The sequence below is a fragment of the Leucoraja erinacea genome, chromosome 9 (genome assembly GCF_028641065.1).
Source record: "Leucoraja erinacea ecotype New England chromosome 9, Leri_hhj_1, whole genome shotgun sequence".
NCBI lineage: Eukaryota > Metazoa > Chordata > Chondrichthyes > Rajiformes > Rajidae > Leucoraja > Leucoraja erinaceus.
Window position 1 is genome coordinate 36,351,501 of NC_073385.1, and position 12,944 is coordinate 36,364,444.

Here is a 12,944-nt window from a genome sequence, read left to right on the forward strand (position 1 = left end):
TCTAGAGCTGAGATCAGAGCTGCAGGAAGAGAATGGGAACATCTGCAGACCCTGACAATTAGGTGCAAAATGCATAGAATGGATTGGACAAATGCAAACCATACATACACATTGTAAATAATGTTGCAAGGCTTTACTTTGCTGGATGTTGATTGGATTAAGTATTGAGCCTTTTCTGGTTTTCTTGCATATCAGGGCACATGTTGCAATGTTCATTTCCGCTGAGAAACACTGCTTGAATACAATGTATTAGCCACTGTGTTATTGGGTTAGGGAAATGTCAGTCATGTATGGTGTTAAACGATATTTGTTATTGGATTGTAAAGAGACCACCCCCATGTGGTTCGGCCCCTCGAGGTCCGGGGACCTATAAAAGATTTACTAGAATGTTGCCTGGGTTTCAGCAACTAAGTTACAGAGAAAGGTTGAACAAGTTAGGGCTTTATTCTTTGGAGCGCAGAAGGTTAAGGGGGGACTTGATAGAGGTCTTTAAAATGATGAGCGGGATAGACAGAGTTGAAGTGGATAAGCTTTTCCCACTGAGAGTAGGGAAGATTCAAACAAGGGGACATGACTTGAGAATTAAGGGACAGAAGTTTAGGGGTAACATGAGGGGGAACTTCTTTACTCAGAGAGTGGTGGCTGTGTGGAATGAGCTTCCAGTGAAGGTGGTGGAGGCAGGTTCGTTTTTATCATTTAAATATAAATTGGATAGTTATATGGACGGGAAAGGTATGGAGGGTTATGGTCTGAACGCAGGTGTATGGGACTAGGGGAGAATACGTGTTCGGCATGGACTAGAAGGGTCGAGATGGCCTGTTTCTGTGCTGTAATTGTTATATGGTTATATGGTTATAAAAGTCCACTACCACGAGGTCCTGTGTTGATCTTCGGGAGAGCGCTTAGGACTGCGTGACCTTCTGGAGTGTCTCGGTTTGAGCGAGGCCAAGAGGGCTTGATCATGCAGATATGAGGATCGAACCCGCGGTGGTTAGGTATAGTAGTTCAACTGTAATTGTGTTTTGTCACAATAAAGTTTAGATGCGCAAGTGCTTGACTCAGTGACTTTGCTGAAATTAGACTGGGGGGAAGCCTAGAACGAGCTATTTACATTGGGGGCTTGTCCGGGATCTCAACGGACCCCCAAACATAAGTTTGCGATCAAGGGTGTTGAGCTGTTTCAATCGCGAGTGCAGAAATTGGGCCCACTGTGCTGTTTTCGCATTGTTTTTCGGCACTCCCATAGTCAGAGCAGATCAATCATTCGCGGACTTGGGAAAGAGTCCAAGCGAGATCATTAGAATAGAGTCTAGCAAGCATGGGGGAGGGGGGGGGGGGGGGGGGGGTGGTTAGCACTCCTTTGGGTAGGGGCCCATAAAAGAGGGCGTGGAGTGACCCAAAACTTGGTCGAAGTTGGCAGACTGCAGCTGCTTTAACGAGAGACTGACGCGCTTCATTGGGCGAGGGGTGGCCCACTGTCCAGATTTGATATCCAAATGGTGGGGTATTGAAACACAGGTCCGGTCTATGTATTGATCTATCTTTGTCGGGACGGCTGACTGGAAAGGTGCGTTCCGAAAATCGGCATCGACTGCCAGTGTGAAGAGGATAGGCGCTGAACCCTCAGTGCCCAGCAGAGAGGGGTGTCTGCGTGAAGCTATCTGTCCCCCCCTGGAGTGATGGACGAGGAATCTCGTAAAGGTACTGGGCTCGGTGGATAGAGTATAGATTGGCTGAGAATACTCTAGTCCATTCGAGATTTAATTGGGAAATTTAGTTTGAATTCGAGAGCCCGCGTATGTGGAGTGGTACGCACCAAAACTAAGAGTCCGAGAACGAGTCTAGATTTGCAGAATCAAATTTCCAAATACAGAATTTCACATTGAAGTTCTGCCCGTATGGTAGAATTCGAATTCTGTGTAGATAGAACTTCGGAGTGAGTTTGAATAGGTGTTAGTGTCTGCAATTTTATTTTGTACTGTAACTATAGTGCAGAAAATGGGGAATGTCTCAGAGAAGGACATCATATTAAGCTGGAAGCCCGATAAGAATAATTTGCGAGAAGCTTCCACATGAAGCAAACAGATTAAGAGGATTATCTGGAGAATTAAATGGAGTTTTGAGAAACGAACTTTGGCCACTGGGTGGACTAAAATCTGTAATAGGAATAGACTACGTAGAAACAATTGTTAAACGATATGGAAACAGTGAAGAAGGGAATGACTAATTGGAATATGGAGAATGTTCTTCACTAGAAGGAAAATAAATAAAGAGATCGTTCTGCTGTCTACTCTAAGAATTGCAGCATTTAAATTAGGGATTAGAGGGACACGATAGAACTGGTCCTTCTCAAGACAATCCGGAACAACGAAAGGAAGGTAGTGAAAGCCCAACAGCAGGAGCAGGAGACGGAGAGAATACCATCTTCTAAAAGGGAAACTACTGAGACGGCTCTTAAAGGGGAGGTGCCGACTAAAATTAAACTTATTAAATTTAGTAAGAGTGCAGCAGTATCTGTAGACCTCAAAGGGAGAGAGGCTCACAATATGCCAGGGTAGGTAGAACTTTTCAGAATGGAGCCACAGCATTCCGCACAGCACTCACATGTTTTCAGCTCAATATCTGGGGCATTCTTGTAGACACAATACGGAACACCATTAGGGCCTGATGCAGAAGCCGTTCTAGCCTTCCTCACTACTTATTTTACCTCACTCAGCTTGGGAGGGCTGATGTCAAATTGATGTTGTGAGGGTTAGATTGGTGGGATTTTAGCGGGGACAAAAATCGGTTCATCATTTAACTCATCAGTGTGGATGGTTCTGATGTGTCATTCAACCTCCTTTTTTGATGCTTTCAGGGATCCGCTTTTTTCTTTTGTGAAAATGCCTTTCACAAACTTAAAGGGATCTTTGTAGAAGTTTGTTCTTGCTTTTTCCTTCTTTTTGCGTCGTTTCCTTAAATTCTCCGCTCTGTTTTTTTCCACACCTTCCTCAGGCCTCTTCTTTCTTTAACAAGTTGTTGGATTTCCTGGAGACGACGGGACTTGGGGGGGAGAAGACCTATCTTTCCTGCTGCATTCCTTCTCACCAAATTTCTCCTTTCCATAGCTGTAGACTAGATCACCCATCTTCTTCAACTTCTTTTCTGTTGAACCCTTGATTCCATTTAAGATTAAGCTCACATCTGCTTTGATGATTTCCCACTGCTTGCTGTGAGACTTTGGGCATTTCACCAACGGATTATGTCCTTGCATGTTCTCCACTTTACGATGTGCCTGGTTGCGTCTTGGACTGTTGCCTGAAACTTCTGCCACATCCCGTAGGGTGCTGATGCTCTGCGGACTGTGGATTTCTTCCTGCCGCTGAGTTTCATCCGACTGATTTGACCTTCCTCTTGACAGAATCTGGTCAATGCGGGGTCCTGGGTTGGGGATTTTCAAGCATTTCTTCCATCCCTGATGAATTTTGAGACCACGAGTTGATGTTACTTTAGTCCAGCCACACCTACAGGTCTGAGGTTTTGCCATTGGATCCTCACGTTTAAAACCTATGTATGCCAGTTTCTCTGTGGAAGATTTTCTTTTCCCCTTATCTTTAATACTCTCAGGCTCCTCGCTTAGGCTACCTGGAGGTTCAAAGGCTTCGGTATCCTCTAATTTTATCTCTCGCTTTAGAGTTTCTTCTTTCCAACTTGCCATTCTTTCGACCACTCTACTCGCTTTCTGTTCCTCAATAATTTTTCCACAATTCAATTAATTATTTTGCCTCTTTACTATTGCTACATTGCCAGACAATCTGCTCAATGTACTTCAATCCCTTCACAGTATCAATGCCCTCTTTGGGCCATAATTTGCTCCCTAATTCTCTATTTAATACTCCGGAGAGAACTCTTTATCAGTCAGTTTTTTGTGGAAATTCACTGCATATTTCTTGTAACGGACTTTCCGAGTCAGCGGTCATATCTTTATTTACATGATACCCCATTCTATTGGATATGGAAGCAACTCTCAAGCTACTCACACCTCTTAACAATTTTCCCCTTTCTAATTTTCGAAATTACCAAGGTTGTTTTTAAACAATATTCAAAAATTAAGGTGCTCCAGGAAACAAGCAAACATAATCACACACGTTCTGGCAGCCCATTTCCTATCCCCGACCTTAATCTAAACACATGCAAATGAGCTCAAAACACACAAGCAAAATCGAATACAGAAAATAAATTATCCCACTTATTATAATTATGCCTAACCACATTCCTATATAAACCATAAGCATTCGTCTAATAGAGCATTTTTTAACCATAGTCTCAAAATTGAATCGCGGTATTTCTAATCCCTCCTCATGGTGTGCTCGGTCAATGGAACGATTCGTCCCCCGACACAGCGATCGGAAGAATACGAACCCTGATCGAACCACCACGAATTTGATTCTAACAATACTAACAATCCCGATTTAAACAAATACCATATATTCAATTCAAATGCACTTTTACCCCAATTATCTAACACCCAAAATCCTTAAACACTCACGCAGACAATACAAGTAGCAATCCGCGATCTTAACACCCTCTAAAATTTTTACATACACAAATATACAGTTCGGATCCGATAAAGATACTAAAAAGAACGATGTTGGAAATTAACAATAATAATTTAACATGCTAGTACACAAATCACAAACATTCGATCTCAATGCCGCGTTGCGCTGTTATCAATCAGTGAACCTCTCCCTCCGATACCGAAAATTTTCCCCTTCCTAGGGTATTCTTTGCTGAGAGGTACTACTTCTTAAATGACTACTTTTCCTCCTAAATGTTACTTTCCTCCTGCTAAGATTGGACCTATTGGGGGACCTCTATCCCTCCACTCTTAAGTTCTCAGAGTTAGGGGTACCTCTCACATCCGGGTACTTTTCACCAAGCAAACCAGGTTCCCATCTCTCAGTTACTCTTCGCTATCTGGTGCTAATCAACAATTGATCAGAGGGTTACTATTTACTGTTGATCAGCCGCTATTCAGAATCAATCTCAAACATGCACAAACTCCAAAGTTCTATATACACAGAATTCAAATTCTATCATACGGGCAGAACTTCAATGTGAAATTCTGTATTTGGAAACTTTGATTCTGCAAATTTAATTTGCTCTGTTCAATCAGTTTTGGTACGTACCACTCAACATAGGCGGGCTCACGAATTCAATTTACTTGCCCAATGAAATCTCAAATGTACTAGAGTATTCCCAGCCAATCTACACTGGAGGGATTCAGATATCTTCACACAGGTGTGGCCTCTGACCAACCTAGGTTTTACCTGCTCAAAAGGATTTCCTTCTCACCAGGTGTCAGCGCCTTGCCTCTTCGCGCTGGCAGCCGATTTTCGGAACGCACCTTTCCAATCAACGCTCCCAGCAACGACAGCTCAAATGCTTCACCGCTTAGCATGTAAACCAGACTTGTTTTCAATATCCTGCCAATTGGATACCAAATCTGGGGAGGGATTTTAACCCAAGTCTGAATTTATGGTTTTCGCCAGCAGTTGCAGTCTGCCAACCGCGACCAAGTTTCGGGCCTCTAACCCAGGAAAGGGCCTCGAATCCCACCCTGGTTTTATGGGCCCCTAGCCCAAAGGAGTGCTATGCCCCCCCCCCCCCCCCGTGCTTGCTAGACTCTGTTCTACGATCTCTTCGGGACCCTTTCCCAAGCTCGCGAACGATCGATCTGCTCCGACTAGCGAAGTTCCGAAAATCAATGCGAAAACCGCACCGTGCCGCCGATTTCTGCACTCGCGATCGAGACATCGAGACAGCTCAACACCCTTAATCGCAAACTTGTGATTGGGAATCTGTTGAGATCCCCGATGAGCCCCCAATGTAAATAGGTTGTTCTAAGCTCCCTCCAGTCTAGTTTCAGTCAATAAAATACTGAATTGCACAACCAGGCTTTATTTTGGAAAACAGAACACAAATTTCCCTAGTAGAGATGTGTTGCATTTTTGGGAAATCAAACGAAGCAGAGACACTCCAAAAGGTCACACAGTCCCAAGGGTTCTTCCAGAAGATCGACTTCGGACCTCGTTGGATCTACCTTTTATAGGTCCCTGAACCTTGAGGGGCCGAACCACATGGGGGTGGTCTCTTTATAAACCAATTAAACATATCAATAATAACAGTATTTAATTGACAGTTCCCTAACCCAATAATACAATCTTGAATATATTGTTTGAAAGAAACTTCTCGAAGGAAGCAAACAAGAATAAACATTGAAACATGTGCCCTGGGATTCAAACAGTTTCTTCAAGACTCAACAGTTCGACCAATCATCAATTAACAGGATGACCGTCTCGCAAAATTATTTATTCCATTTACAATGCCCTTGCAGCGATCCAATCGAAATGATGCATTTAACGTTTGTTTGCAAAACTGCTATACAGTTTATCAATTTAGGAGAAACAAGGAGAACACCTGGATCCCTCACCATCGTGCATACCAGCCTGAGCCTAGACTAGCTGGCGCCATCCAAAGCCTGTAAATTTCAGCTGACAAGAGTTAAGAAATTCTGACTAGTGCAGGGATCCTCCATTTTATGGTGTCTTTAATTTGGCCAGTATTAACGGCCATTGCTGTGCGTCATCTATATCAATGATTATTAGGTCAGAATGTACAAGGTGTAATTAGTAATTTTGTAAATGTCTAAAATAGGTGGGACAGTAGACACTGAAGATAATTATCAAGAATTACAACAAGATCTTGATCAGCTGGGCAAGTGGCCAATGAATATCAAATTAAGTTTAATTCAGATAAGTGTGATGTGTTGCATTTTTGGGAAATCAAACGAGGGCGAACTTTCACAGTAAATGGTCGGACCCTGGGGAGTGGTGCAGCAGAGGAATTTATGAGTACAAGTACATACGTAGTTACCTGAAAGTGGCATCACAGGTAGATAGGGTGGTGAAGAAAGCTTTTGGCATTGCTAGCCTGCATTAATCAGAGTATTAAGTATGGAAGTTGGGACATTGTATTACAGTTGTACAAGTCATGGGTGAGGCCACACTTTGAATACTGTGTTCAGTTTTGGTCACCCTGCTTTCGGAAAGATTCAAGTAAGCTGGAAAACGTGCAGAGAAGATTTACGAGGGATGGTGCCAAGACTCGAGTGCCTGAAGTATAGGGAGAGGTTGGGCAGGCTAGGCGTAGTCAATGATCGTGACCCACCAGCGGCCAGAGTGCTGGTAGTAGTTGGCGGTTGTGGTGGCGGGACAATTGTGGCTTGTAAGCAACCTGGGAGGCGGTGCGCCCCAGGGATGGTGGGGGAAATTGGGGCTGAAGAGGCCAGAGAGGCGGTGTGGGTTGGGGGTAACATGGGGATCCGGGACTGCAAGCTGTTGGGGATGCAATGTGAGGTGGGGGTGGTGTGGACAGCCAGTGCTGTAGGCAGCACAGGAGGATTTTCAAGCCGGGTTTGTCAAGGGCAGCCAGGGCTGTAAGTTCAGGGGGTTGGCGTGGACAGCCATCTGTAGGTCCATCTGCTATAACCAACATTTGTTATAAAGAAGTCCGCTAAAACTAGAGTTTACGGTAATATCTTTTGGTTCAGCACCACTCCAACTTGCTCTATGCCAAGGTTCGGACCCTACTGTAGAATCCCACCATTAGACTCCTGCACAAGCCCTTCCATTTTCATCAGCCATCATCTGATATGCTTGCTCAGGTTTTGGAAGTTGCTAATTAATGTGCAGTATAAAATTCCACTCTGCATATCTGTGTGTCACTCGTTAAATTATCTTTACAGTTTAACATATTGCACAGACTACAGCAGTTCTATGAATCCTACCCATGCCCTCAACTCACTGACTATAATAAAAAACACAGTGAGGGTCATTGTGCTCCATTGGTGTCCTGGATCACAAACTACCTGACTGGACGAACACAATATGTCAGGCTAAAGAACTGTGTCTCAGACATGATGGTGAACAACACAGGGACCCCTCTCGCCCTTCCTGTTTTACCAACTACACCTCGGACTTCGGATATAAACCCACCTCCTGCCACCTGTAGAAATTTTCAGATGACTGCAATTGTGGGCTGCATCAGTGAGAGGAAGGAAGTTGAATACAGAGGTGTAGTCAACGACTTTGTTGAGTGGTGTGGGCTGATCACCTGCAGGTCAGCACCGACAAGAATAGGGAGTTGGTGGTGGACTTTAGGAGGAGAGGAACACCCTGTTCCTTGTCTCCATGGATGGTATCGATGTGCAGTTTACCAGGGAGTAAAAATACCTTGGAGTGTACCTGGACAGTAAACTCAGGGCCGGATTTACCTATAAGCTAGACAAGCTTAAGCTTAGGGCCTCGAGGTCTAGGGGGGCCTCCGGCCAAGGCAGGGCACCTACCGTTCAACTCTGGGCGGGCCCCCCTCTCTATCTCTCTCTCTCCATCTCCCCCCCGCTATCCGTGTCCGGGCCGCTGGGCTCCGCTCGCTCCTCATCCGCCGGCACGGCACGGCAGGCCGCCTTGCACATGCGCATTGCTGCGGCCTGCATGTCCTCCCCCCTGCACATGCGCACAACCACGGCCAGCACATCATCGGCCGCCCTGCGCATGCGCACTGCAACGGCAACTGGTCGGCGCTGGGCACTTTCTCCCTCGCTTTGAATTGTGGGAGATTTGGCCGCCATGGCTGTCCGGTCGCTGCCTCGCCACCAGCGCTGAAAACCAACGCGGAGGGGGCCTCATAAGTGGAACAGCTTTGGGCCTCTCTTCATCTAAATCCGGCCCTGAGTAAACTGGACTGGTCAGGAATGCTGAGGCCCTGTACAAGAAGGGACAAAGCCGGCTGTACTTTTTGAGAAGGCTCTGCTCCTTCAACGTCTGCAATAAGATGTTCTATCAATGGTAGCCAGTGCCATCTTCTTTGCTGCCATGTGCTGGGGCAGCGGACGTCAAGGGAATCAACAAACTCATCAGGAAGGCTGGCTCCCTCCTGGGGCGGAGTTGGATTCATGGGAGGTGGTCTTAGAGGGGAGGATGCTCCACAAACTGCGGAGCATCCTGGACAATACAGCTCACACCCTCCATGACACTTTCTTTGCACATCCCGCAAGCCTTGTCACTCGTCACTTTAATTTCATGTTTCATGTGTTTTTTTTGATGATTTGGCAGATCAATTTCCCTCCTGGGATAAATAAAGTTCTATCGTATCGTATCTTTAACAAATCAGATTTTCATTTCATTAAAGTCACAGGTAATTATTCAGGTGATGAAGTTGGAAGCCATTCTGCACGTGAGATTATTACCATTATCTTTATGGATTTTAGGTCTGATATTTTCTTCTAATATACTTTTGAATGAATGCCTTGAGTGAAGCTGATAAAATAAATGTCACAGTGCCAGTGGAATTATATTTATTTTAATTTAGCACTTAAAATGGCAAAATAAATGTAGTTATTTTGTATGAAATTTCAAATTATCCTCTAAACTATATGTATTTAAAAGCATTATTTTTTACATATAAATCTGCCAAAACTATTTGCACCGACTTCCTAACAGCCACAACGTAGAAGCAAGAAAAATTGTGTTCTCCATATTATGCAAGAAATAAGTTAATATATCCTGTTGCATTTGTGAATTTGGTCACCAATGCAAATCCATTCTTTAAAGAGTTAATGTTATAGATGAAAAGCTGCTTTCTTTTCCTTTTGTTTTCTAGCCAATGTCAGCCAGCCAGTTATAGAGAATACGTGTTCATTTTTTCACATGAAAATTATTCGTTGTCTTTCCCACTGCATTCCCTCTCCAAATCCCATGTAAAAGTCGGGTAGAGAATATGGAAGTTTGACAGGTTACAATAAACTGTTTCTTTTTCAGGTATCCTGTGCTTTTTGGCTTTTATGTGTGAATGGGGAATGGCTGAAGGCACCTGTGTTTACTGCAGGTCCCATAGGCAGCTGCTCAACTAATGAATGGCTGATTATGTGCTAACATGCTTTGTCAGATATTGGCAGAGTCCATTCTGTTCTCTTTTTTGCCTTTTCAGTAAGGGGTGCCATTGACAGACGGGTTACCATTTATAAAAATGTTGTCCATCAAGCTGAGGAAAGACAATGCTGTTTTCTGTGGCTAGTGACTGTGGGAAACTTTCTTTTGGCTATTCAAGCAATTTTAGTTGCTTACATTGGATAAGGGTGAATGATAAGTACAAAAAAAACTATAATTAGGAAAATCGTGTACTGACAATTATAACCATGTCAGACTGCTGGTCTAATTTTACACAATTGCAGAAGGCTTATTTTATAAAGCAGCAGTAGAATTCGACAGGATCGTTAAAGCAAATCTTGTCGTGCGCACAATTAAAAAAAACTTACTTTGTTAAGCTGCACTGGGGGACAAATTTAACTTACACTGTTCACCGTGCACCTGAAAAAGAGGAAGGCAGTAGTGAAAATGGAGCTACTCCACAATTGACCAAGTACCACGTAATGCCATATTCAGGTGAGTGTATTAATGGATGAACAGCTGGACTGCCTAAAATGGAGCATGGCTGCCAAAAGCAAATCAGGATCCTGCAATAATTGTTGGACCATCTATACAATATCCTGGTACCAATGGTTGCAGTTGCTTGGTTCATGGTTCGAGCAATCAAACACGTAGTTTTTACAATAACTTGGAAACCATTTTCTTTTGCTTAATTTTTCAGATTCTGGAAAGGAGGAGTTCTCTCCTGGGTCCTCCAAATATTCTTGGGATGCCTATTGCCATCCCAAATTTGACTAATGGGTTGATTTGGCATCAGAACCTGTCATTTATTACAATCCCTCACTGACCAATTCATGTTCATAAGTCATAGGAGCAGAATTAGGCCATTCAGCCCATCGTGCCTACTCCATCATTCTATCATGTGTGGTATATCTTTCCCCCTCAACACCATTCTCCTGCCTTATCCCCATAATCTTTGACACCCTTACAAATCTAGAATCTGGCAATCTCTGCTTTAAAAATACCCAAAGATTTGGCCTGCATAGCCATCTGTGGCAACGAATTCCACAGATTCACCACCATTCACCAAATTCCTCCTCATCTCCTTTCTAAAGGTGCGTCTAGTCATAGACTCTCTCACGTGGAAACTTCTTCTGCACGTACACTATACCCACGCCTTTCATGATTTGGTAGATTTCAATAAGGTCCCCCCTCAACCTTCTAAACTCCAGCGAGTACAGGCTCATCACATGTTAACCCAATCATCCCTGGGATCATTCTCGTAAACCTTCTCTGGATCCTCTCCAACACCAGCACATCCGTCCTCAGATACGGGGTCCAAAACGGGCTCACAATACTCCAGATGTGGTCTGACCTGAGCATTACTTCCCTGCTTTTATATTCTAGTCCTCTCGAAATGAATGCTAACATTGCATTTGCCTTCCTTACTACCTTGTCAACCTGCAAATTAACTTTTGGGAATCCTGCACCAACACTCCCAAGTCCCTTTGCACTTTTTGAATTTAGAAATAGTCTACACCTCTATTCCTTCTACCAGCACACATGACCGCACATTTTGCTATGCTGTATTCCATCTGCCACCTCTTCGCCCACTCTCTCAACCTGTCCAAGTCCTTCTGCAGACTCCCTGCTCCCTCTGCACTATGTGCCCCTCCTCCTATCTTTGTATTATCTGCAAACGTGGCCATAAAGCCATTACCAGGATGTGGAGAGGATGTTTCCACTAGTGGGAGAGTAAGACCAGAGGCCATAACCTCAGAATAAAAGGATGTACCTTTAAAAATGAGATGAGGAGGAATTTATTTAGTCAGAGGGTGGTGAATCTGTGGAATTCATTGCCACAGAAGACTATGGAGGCCAAGTCAATGGATATTTTTATGGTGGAGATTGACAGATTCTTGATTAGTCCAGATTGTCAGGGGTTATGGGGGGAAGGCAGGAGAATGTGGTTGAGAGGAAAAGATAGATCAACTTGATGGGCCGAATGGCCTAATTCTGCTCCTATAATTTATGCACTTATGAACAGCCAGCAGATCAGCAGAAATTAAGTAAAATCCAGATCAATAGTTAGTCCTGGTCAGGTCAGTACAATGGTTTTGGTACAAATTGAATGACTGAATTATGTTCAAACTGACAAGCCACTGGTGTTCACTATCACTGGGTCAAAATCCTTGAACTCCCTCCCTAACAGCATTGTGAGTATACCTGGGTATCCTTGCATCTCAAGGACTGCAGTGGTTGAAGAGGTCAGCTCACCACCAGCTTCTTAAGAGCAAGTAGATGGGAATTAAATGCTGCCTATGCCACTCAAGTCCACATCCTTTGAATTGAATTAAAAAAAAAACACATGCTTATCATCTCCATTCCTTGGATTTTTCTCAAGCTTCCACTGTCCTAGTACAAGTGAGACTATCTAATCAACTGGATCTTCACCTGGTAGTTATCTGTTTAATCAATAGGGGAAAGTTATCCTCAATCAGATTTGTAATGATTTACACAATTCCTGATTCTGGGGAAGAAATGGGTATTTTCTTCACCATCACTACATGCTCACAATCGTATTGGTTAATGATTGTACATATTTCCTGATCCTTGGTTTACTAATTTTGTGATGTGTAGCGTACTAGTATCCAATGACAAATTTCTTCTCCAATGTCTGTTAAATCTAACGTCTTTTAATTTGAGGATTCATTTTTGATTATTTTAGCTTTTAGTGATACAAAACTAAGCACTAAATATGATGAAAATATATTTTTGTTTTCTGCAAGTTAGTCCTTTTGCTGATGCAAAGTAATTTTTAAGATTTTGACACTAGGAAATGACATGAACATGGAGAACAATGATACTGTGAACTGTTTTTTTTAAAGATGATTGAACAAATATATGGATGGGAAGGGTTTAGAGGCCCATGGGCCAAATTCAAGCAAATGGGACTACCCTGATATGCCATCTTGG